The sequence below is a fragment of the Columba livia genome, chromosome 1 (assembly GCF_036013475.1).
Source record: "Columba livia isolate bColLiv1 breed racing homer chromosome 1, bColLiv1.pat.W.v2, whole genome shotgun sequence".
NCBI lineage: Eukaryota > Metazoa > Chordata > Aves > Columbiformes > Columbidae > Columba > Columba livia.
In genome coordinates, this window is record NC_088602.1 from 150278077 (window position 1) to 150288632 (window position 10556).

The following is a 10556-nucleotide window of genomic DNA, read 5'->3' on the forward strand; positions in this document are numbered from 1 at the left end:
TCTCACTTACTGGCTCACCCTCCTGTTCCCAGCTATACACACAGATGTCTAACTTCACTGGAGTGATTCATTTTACCAGTGACAGAAGAGCAAAACACCGTAATGTTCCTGCAAGGCTTCCAAGGCTGCAGCTGATGTCAATACCCTGCCCACACTGACCTCCACCGCTGTGTGGATATCTGCATCGAGTCATTGGCACTCGTGGGTCCCTGTGTATTGACCTTATGCATGTTAGCAAGCAGGGACTCCTGGATCACACATCACAGAGAGTTTCCACCTTCATGAGAACTGCTAATCAATGCAAGCTTTTGGAGAATCTGTGTGTGGACAGTAGGATTGGTTTGAGCATGAGTGAGACAGCTGTGCTCCCAGAAATGGTTAAGGTGGACCCCAGACTAGTCTTGGGGTGGTTAGAAAGATGGGGTGTAAAGTCATGGTCCAGCTAAACTCTTTGAAAGCCATAGTTTCAGGAGATTCCCAATGTGCCTGTAATTTCTGAGGGTTTCCTGTGCCTGTGGATGTGATCTTAGATAAGTGATGTTCTAGCCGATAACTTTTTATTCTAGTTGGAGGCTGAGAGTACTTCATACAACAGTCAGAGGAAATTTTTCAGAGGAAATGGTTGTTTCAGAGGAAAGGGTTGAAAATTGTTTCAGAAGTGATTTCTGTAGATAAATCATGGTAGGAGAGGAAGAAATAGCTCACAAATGTTTTGTGATCTATAGAAAAATATAGGGAAAATAATCTGGAGAGGACCACAGAAGGCCATTCAACCCCAGGATGAAGCAACCATACCATTTTGACACATTCTTAAAGACCTTCCTGAATGAGATCCTCACTTTCCCCAGCAGCCTGCAGAAGGACTGAATTGCCCTTATTGGTACAAAAAATTTTAGTTAAGTCCGAATCAAATTTTTCTTTGCTGCCTTTCACAGTCTATGTCTCTTCCTCTGCCCAACAGGGACTCAACCTTCTTGGTGGGGCTGGCCTCACCCTCTCCTGTTCCCACCAAATGACACACAACTGTTGCACAGCTGCGTCTTGAGGGCATTGGGAAGCTTTTTGAGCTGGTTGGAGTACATGTTCTACCAAGAGTTTTGAACTAAACATCTACAGCTTGCTAGCAAAGGAGGATGGGTCTCAATGACTTGTCCATCTCCTTCCAGCACTATGTTTTGGTACTGTGCAGCTCAAGTTAGACACTGTTTTCATCTCATGTTGTCTGAGCACTTGAGAAGGCTATGTTCCCAAAGCACACAAAATGCCACATCAGATCAGATAAGTTCATCTAGGAAAAATTATAAGAGAACAATTATAAGAAAATCTGTCAATTGGAGAAACTTTATTCTAAACACCAATCAGATACTGGGCTTGGTCATGCCTTGAAATTGTGAGGGAGTTATACTGAAAGGTAGTTAATGTAAATTAGAGGGGGAAATATTGCTTCGGGGATCAGCCAAAAAAAAAAAAATCTTTCCAGCAAAATTTAAAAAAAATGTAACATGATGAGTTGTCAGCCTTCTGCAAATTAAAATGAATTGACATTCCTTAAGGGCAAATTGTTTCAAAATAAAACAGAAAAAGTTGAATTTAGAAAATCTAAACCGTTGCAATTTTCCCAGCTTGCTTTGTTTGCTTTAGCTTAAGGCAGTCTGGATTTGTAGAGCACATGCTCATGCTCTATCACCTGCCTAGGCTGTCCATGCTTTCTCTCCTCTTTTTCCTCATTGATTCATCATCTGCATATGGTTTCCAAGAATCCTGCTTCTTCATGTGGTTGGCACTCTAGACATGGTTTGTGGAGGATGTTCTAGAGAGAAAGATTCCAAAGACATCAGACAAAACATAGAGCCTGTTCCCCAGCTCAGGATCTTTACCAATGTATCCTACATTTGCTGCCAGCAGCAAAGTAAACCTCATACAGACAAAAGGTTAAAAGTTGTATTAGATCATTTAACTTGTTCTTCACTAACTGACCATCATGTTATTTAAATTCAATGGGGGGGGTCAGTGGGGAGGTGTTGGGGGATGGTGTCCCTCTTTTCTGATCAAGTCCTTTAGTCCTGTAACAAGGTCAGCATTCATTTACATGCCACAATCACTTGTACAGAGGCCAGGAGGCTTTGACAATCCAGGAGACTCTCAGTGGTTTTGGTGGCTTGTCATTACTGCAAGATGGATATATCTTCTAGTCCTGAAGGCATTTACGCCTACAGCATTCATCTGGGTCAAAGAAATGACCTGACTTTATGGACTGGGAACTGAACCTCAGAGAGAAGAAAGACTCGGGCGGCTTGGGCAAACACATAAGCTCCTATGTTTCTGCCAGGCCTCCTCGGCTCCCACTGTCATGACCACAGCTATACATTCACATGAGTTCCGTATCTCACAGTTCAGCACGCCGATACTGGCATGGGACCAGAGCAGCAATGCTCATTGTTTGTCAGGAAGGAGGAGATGATGGGGAGGGTAAGAAAAAAGAAATACTTTTTCTTTTCCTGTGTCTATCCCTGACTGCTTTTTCAGTGAAGTATTAACCAAGAAACTGCTTGGATACACCTTTCCATTTGTTTTTTTAATTGCCATTATTTACTTGAAGCACATTGTTGTAGATGGGCAGTGAGTTTCCAGTGCTGACTCGTAGCTGGCATAGCAACAAAACATACACACATGTACATCCATGCGGTGGGTGGAGGACATGACGCTGATTACTGCTCAGTTGCCTCATCCCTCCTATTCTAACACCTTGATTTTCACCACAGCTAGCTTTGCACTGTGTAAATATTGAAATTTTCCATGTTAGAGAGCTGCTTCTCTGTGGTTATTATTGTTATTTAACAACATTAATGTCCAAGGAACATTGTAACATTTATTCCATGAGGAAAACTACTCTTTGTAGCAGAACATCAAGTCTGGCAGAGCCGCAGTTTTCATGGCAAGGCCATGTCTTTTTCTAATCCCAGGAAAACCTTCCCAATTTGGTCAGTTTATAAGTCTTTGCAAAATTACACTTCACAAATGTGCTGTTGAAATGCCTTTAGACTTCTTGGCACTGAGTTCCCCTATGGTTTCTCTGTGTTGCTCATGCATTTGAACAGCCAGTTCTTGGGACTGCAGAAGGCTGTAGTCTTCTCTACCTTCACTTCTGGCCTTCTCTTACTAACATTTTCAAGAAATCACTTTTGTACTCTTGACAATTTCTTTAATTTCCTGATTTTTGTGCATATGTAATCAAGTACAGGCAGGCTATCTCAGAGCAACAGCCTGAACTAATTTTAAAAGATTAGACGGTCTTGGCAGTAGATTCTAGGAGTATGAAGTGGTTTCTACTGCATCTATTTGCTTGTAATGTACCTTTACCAAAGCCATAATTCGATTTATGTATACAGATAAACTTTTTAATACCTTCCAGGAATAATTACTATCATAATTTCATGTTTTGGTGTATGTATTCAAATAAAGCATGTTGCAATCGGATTGAGAAGGTTGAATCCTGTTTTGAAAAGTCTCATTTAATGTTAATGGGTTTACGCACTTTCAGAATAAAAGTAATTTTAAAAGTTTTGATGTAGCAGTCTCAGAAATACATTTTTGCAAAGTATGTAGACATATATTCCTCGATGTTCTTACAGAATTTAGCCTAATGAAATATGATTTCATTTAGTATCTTTCAATGATACATACATATATATATACATATATATATACGAAAACATAATTTGTAATTATTACTTCTTGACTTCATTTAGAAGCACATTCTGGTGCAGTTGCAAGAAACTGTCAGAGATGTATGCTAAGATGCATGCATTATTAACCATGTGTGCAGGTATGAGCAATACACTGCAATCCCATATTGTTCTTCCAGTTGCAAGAAGTGCAGTCCCATGCTTTTCTCGATATTTTAACTACTGAATGTCAAAATATTAAACAATGACCCCTTAAGAAATCAACACCAAAAATGTATGGTCAAGAAGCATTGCCAAAATCAATAAACTCATTGTCTGTGGTAAAATTTGTCAGCACTGTTATGAACCACAGAAACGTATTATCAGTTGTTTTCTATAGATATATTTGTTTTTTCATATTTAATTCTTGGCTGAAAATTGACCTTCCAGTTGGCCATGAAATTAATGTTCATTTTCATGGACAGCCACCTGTCTGAGATGGCAGACACCTCCGAAACCCCCCAAGCCTAAATATGCTGACAATAAGGTGTTCTCTTTGCACAGGACTCATCCACCATGTCAGTATATCTCCTGTAGCTTCTGGTTTTGTCCACGTACCCGACTTCTCCAAGGTGAGCACACACCTGGAGTGAGCATTAGTGCAAACAAGCCTTGATTGTGTCTGCTGTCAGGTTCACAGCAGATACTGCTGGAAAACACTGTGCCTGCTGTGTTACATCTTTTATCTCATTCACCTGTCATCTTTGCAGCCTGCGGAGACTCATCTCCCTAGACTTTGAGACCTGAAGTTCTTCTGCACTGTCCAAACCCAGTGGATGTGGAGCCAGTGCTCCACATCCTTCCCACTCTCCAGCATGGTCCCCGGTGCCTGGGGTCATGCAGGGTCTGTTGCAGCAGGACAATGGGTAATGGTTTTCAAGAAGGGAAATTCAGGCTAGATATGAGGAAGAAATTTTTTACAATGAGGTTGGCAAAACACTGGCAGAAGTTGCTCAGAGAGGTGGTAGATGCCCCATCCCTGGAGACATTCAAGGCCGGGCTGGACGGGGCTCTGAGCAACCTGATCTAGTTGAAGATGTCCCTGCTTATGGCAGGGGGTTGGACTAGATGACCTTTGAAAGCCCCTTCCAACCCAAACTATTCTATGATTCCCATTGGCAAAGGAAGTGCCAATGCCCAACTTCACATTCATACTACGCACAAAAGCGGGACTGCAGAGAGACTGGACAATTTGGCCAAATACCATCCAACACACTGCACTTCAGCAGTGACATGATTCTGCTGCAGATTTGTAGGGGGATGTTCCTGCACATGCCTTTTGGCCCTTGCTCAGCAGAGATCTCACCTTCCCAGGGGATTGTGGATGTGTTACCACAGCTTACTGAAAATGCTGATAATTTGTCAGAGCTATATAATAGACACATCTATTTTTTCCACCCAGGCAACAGTGGATCTACTGCTGCATGTAGGCAAAGCCTTCTAAGAGTTAGCAATAGTTTATTTCTCACAGTGACTACAGTTACAATATCTCACTGTGTTTCTTGTCTAGTCACAACAGTTTATAATGTTCCTCATGTCAACCTTAACATCAACTGAGTGTTTCACTTGGTTTAATTGGTGAGGGAGAGACCTTTTCAGTAGAAGTCATCAGTAATATGTCCAAGTGCAATAAATGAGAACAAATGAATTGATTCGATTTTTCACTAATCAGCACTCAGTAATATACTGTGTTATTCTGATCCCAGCTGAGTAGTCAAGGAAGAAGTTTTATTCTAATGGATTTTGAGTTTGTCTAGATCAGCTGGACTGATTTTCAAACTGCTCTTCAAAAGCATAAGCTGCAACTGGAGATATTTTTTCCAGAAAAAAAAAGGGGGGGGTAGGGTGTGGAATCAGAATAACTTTTCCAATTACTTCAAGAACAGCTACTATTAAAGATTATGCTTTGGAGTGGGAAATAGCTTGTGGTTTTTTGTACAGCAGACATTTTTTGTGGCACATGGTCAGCACCACGTCCTCTTCTAAGAAGCTGGCCGATTTTAGTCCTTGGCATTGGCAGGGCAATGACAGCCCCCGGAGGGAGAGCGGCTGCAGTCACCCTCCCATTCCCCTGCTGCTTCAGCACGCCTCTAAAATGAGTCCTCACATCCTTGTTTTTCAGAAAACAGCAACAGGCTTGTTTCACAATAACATTTGATATATTTTACTTACGTTTCTTTCTCCTGCTCCCTTCAAGGAAGAAAACACATGAATCCAGCCTTTGTTCAGAGTGGCATTTACACGGCTTAACCCTCGCTGCCCCAGAGACATGCAACATTGCAGCCTTCCTGACACGGCACCCGTTGGGGACAGGGCACACTTTGTCACCTGCATAGTCGTGACAAACATGGAATCCCACCTCTATAGGACAACATATGCCTTTGTTGTTTTCCAGTCTCAAAATCATACTTTACCAAATCCAACTCTTAAAATTGAGGTGCCTATGTCCTTCCTGGGACTTAAAATTAGTAAATACAGTATATATGTTACTGGTGGTTTGCTTATGCCTTACTGCTCAGTGTTGTAACAGTGCTGGCGGCTGATGAACAACTGCTGTTATTGTCAGCAGTAACACTGTCACACATATCAACATGAGAGAACTTCAGCATTTCAGGCATGCAAACTTCAACTTTTCCACCTCAGATATTTAGATCCCTGAGTTTTTTCCCAAACGAATACTGCTCATGTATTTTTTCAGGAAGACTGAACCAAACAAATATCAATATATATCTAATTACTTAATTACTGTCTTGAGTGTTTTTAAACACTGCACTAACAGAAGACAGAGCATACAAACATCCTCATACATTTAATACCTGAGTCACTGCACATTGCTGTTAATAGATGCCAGCCAGAACAGGTTTGTGGCAATATACAACACAAGTTGCAAGTCATTATTTGTACAACTTAGAGAGAAAAACAAACAAACAAATCACTAGAAATAACAAATTCAAGCATAAGAAAATAAGTTGATGAACCACAGAAAGAAAGAAATCAGGAAACTATCTACGAACATTAACATCAGGAAATCTGCAGTAGGCTTGTTTCAATAGATCTTGCCACAGGGGTATATTAGGCAATGGTTTGTTCATAGGACACTGACACTGTTATTTTTTAAAAATATTGAAACATTTCATAGAAAATGCTTCTAATTTGGAATTATAAAAATAAACGTACAAGAATGCCTTTTTTAAAAGTTCCATACTTTTGTTCTGTATTTTCTTTGGTCTTTCATTATTTTACTCCAAAGGGGATGGAATCCACGATAAACTTGTTGTTCAGGGTTTCACCCTGTGTCAAGAACCAAAGTGATCCAATACTGAACCCTGCATTTCAGTCATTGTCTGGTGATTTTTAACCCAGTTCCACCTCATTGTTTATGTTCCCTACTTTGAGCTACTGATAATACCGAGCCTGACACTGGCTGAGGTTAGATGTTAACAAGGTTATCTGGAGCACCACCCGGAGCTGGCAGGCTCTGCTGCTGCCAGAGCGAGTGATGGAGTGGGTGATACCAGCTATATCCAAAGAGTCAAACATGTCACTCGAGGGTACCAGCCCACATCGGGCTGAGGCTGGAGAGCTCTTGCTCACACTGAGAAAACCCTATCGAAAATCCTCTAACATTTGCCACACTTTTGTGAGTGCTTAAGTTGTATTATTTGTTATTCAAGAAAGAATTCCACGAGTCTGGGGAAAAATCCTGAAATTGTGGGTGAACTGCAAGCCTAATTGACAGCCTGTCAAAGGATTTCTGTGGGTCCAAGTTTGAAGCTGAGCTGCAGTTATCAGAACACGCTGCACAAAGGAGTGGATATAAAATGCACAAAAGGAAGAGTGCAGCTGTTGACAGCCAGACACCGAAACAATTTGTTTAAAAATAAAACAAGTCAAGAAAACACACTAGCAACTCCAGTGCCTTAACAGAAGCAGATGCAAAATCTTATAAAGTGATAGAGTGAACTGCCTGAATGCATAGCTATGTTGTGCAAGACAGATCAGTTTAGAAACTTGTGATGAAATATTTGCTTGTTCCAAGCCATAAGAATAGAGAACATTGAGTTTTCTGTTCTGAGGGAGTGGGGATGTTTGGTGGAGCTGAGGTCCTGCTGGCCAGAGGGCACCCTGTGCTCCAGCAGGCACCAGCTTCTGATAACATTCCCTTCCCTCCTGCATGGGAAGACAGAACCTGGAAAGATGGATTAGTAACCCAAACCAAACAGATCTCCCACAGTGACAAATTCCAAGCTTGCCCTATTTGGTGGTGCTGCCAGAGACCGTGGCAAAGACGATGCTAACACCGCATGAGTGGCATGCATTTGATTTCTAAAGACTGCTGCAGAAGAACAGTATGTGTATGCATGTGTGCCTGTCAGCACAGGGCTCTGGCTTTGAAATGAAGCTCTTTATGTAGGAGAGCTAAATCTCCAGCTATTTTTTTTTTCTTTGCATAAGAGCTGTCTGGCAGTGTGCCTGATTTCAGATCAGGGCTATTTTGCAATTACTGCTGTCTGGTTTGTCTTATTCTTCTTTTTCTGTGAGAGACACAGCAGCAGAACCCCTTGGTGTACTCTCTTCTCCTGCTTCTAGGATGCAAACCCATGGTTGAACAGAGGCTGGAGACACAGTGGGGCACTTGCACCAAAGGAGGACCAGAGAGGTGATCTCTGTTTGCATATATGCATACCAGGGGTACAGACCATATGACAATGTATGGGAACAACCAGCCGTCCCTACTTCATTGAAATAGAACCCAACCCAAGGGGTTGCTTCCCTGCTGTGAGTGTGAACAGCACTGTGGTCCAGCAGAAAGCACCTGGGGCACATTTCCTAGGAGGGGGATCTGGGTAAGGGCTCAGGTACGACTGACCCTTGCAGCTAGGGGGTTTCCTTTTAGATGTGCTTAAAGCTCCTGCTTTGCTGTGAAAGAGAGCAAGGGATGGGGCTCAGCCTCTGACCAAGGAAATCGGCTGGAGTGATTGTGGATGCTTGTGAGAGCTGCTCCACATTTACAAATGCAAATTTCTTCTCCCACCATTCTCTGGGAAAGATGAAGGAGCACAAAGGGAGGACCTTGGGTGGAAAATAAGCCTCTGACAATCCCAAGCTGTAAGCAGACATCATTTCTAAAAGCAGGTTAAGTAGATGTCACAATCCTCATAATCATGTTAGGATATTAATTCATCCCTTCTAGTTTTAAAGGAAATAAGTTACTCTCTTGTGTTTTGTCTTATCCTTTTATCTAAAGATCCATGCCAGGTTTTCCGGTACTCTCAGGTTCACTCACCCAGAAATGTAAAATCCTAACACTATCTTAGTAAATGCATTTTTAACTAATGAAACTGCAAATCGAAAATGCTCGAGTTTCATTTGGATAAAACAAAAGTTTATGTTAATATGTACTCACGTTCACACCATGTGTGTGCGTATCTATATATGTTTGTTTTAAGCTATTCAGGAAAAAGAGTGCTTACTATTGGACACACAATTTTAGAAGCAGTCTAGTAAAATTAATATTTTTAAATGGGAATAGAGAAATTAAAACCATGTGAGCAAGAGGGAGACAGGTAAGAAAGTGTCTGATTTTAGAGACTAAAAAAAAAGGAACAGCACTGTGCTGAGATGCTGAAGTCAAAAACACATTGCTGGAAGTTACACAAGGTGCACTACAGGTTCAACTTTTTGAAACACAGAGATCACCTCTTATTTATTTCTGAAGGGCATTGTGACTGGAAACACCAGCAGGTACTAAAGTGTGTCTGATACGGCCACCAAGCATGAACTTTGGAGCTTTCAATACCCTTCGGAGGCATCTACTGTCTGATGGATTATTGTCACTGTTGCTAAGCAGCTGAAAAAAATGGCATGTGAGGTGGACAAAGCATAATTTCAATAGCACACAGAAGAATTCAGATCAGTAGTATCGCTTTTGGGAGCCTTGCCCACATGAAGAAACCCAAAGAAAACATGGCCATTAGCTCAATAAATGTATAGGGAACTGGGAATCCTCATTAATTCATTCAGTAAGGGGGCACTCTCTAATTTGTTTGCCAGGAGCATTAGTAAATAAGATCCAGCTGAGTGTGACCTAAGCCATAGGACTTGTTCTCACCCAACTTTGCAATATAAGAGCAATTAAAAAGGCAAAGAACATATCCTCCTAAAAGAAACTGAACGTCTGAAAACACTATTAAAAAAAAATAATAATAATAAATAAAATAAATACCTGCTCAGCTGCAGAAAGGCCATTGTGTTGTTTCTGCATTTTTAGCACACACACCTCCTTTGTTATTAGTAGGACTCAGCCTGAAACAGGAGCAGAAAACCAGAGGGTAATCCCCAGTCTCAATAAATGGGAGTCTTTCTGTGTGCTGTCTTCTGCTCACCCAGCATGTGCATTGTAAACTCAAGGCCCAATATGGGGGCAATAGAAACAATTTTATTGACAGATGGAATTGTTGCTGTTTAAGGGCACATATTTGTGTATGTCATTTGTTAAGATCTGCATATTGTCAAATTCTTAGTTACAGGAAGAAGGAAAAAAAAACCCCAATGATTGATTTCTTCAGATAAAAGGTATTTTGTTCTGTCAGGGTTAAAGAACTTCACATGCTTACATATGCTACTATGAAACCAAAGTAATTTCAGAATTTATTCTAATAAAATTTGTTTAGAATTAATTAATAACTAATTTAATAAATTGCAGTATTTTTGCAATATGTTCAAACGCTGGTTAAAAAACAAACAGTTGAGGTTTTTTTATTTTATGTTTAAATATCTTTCTCTTTCCTTCTGATAACAACCACAATGTAGTAAAATTAACGTAAAGGT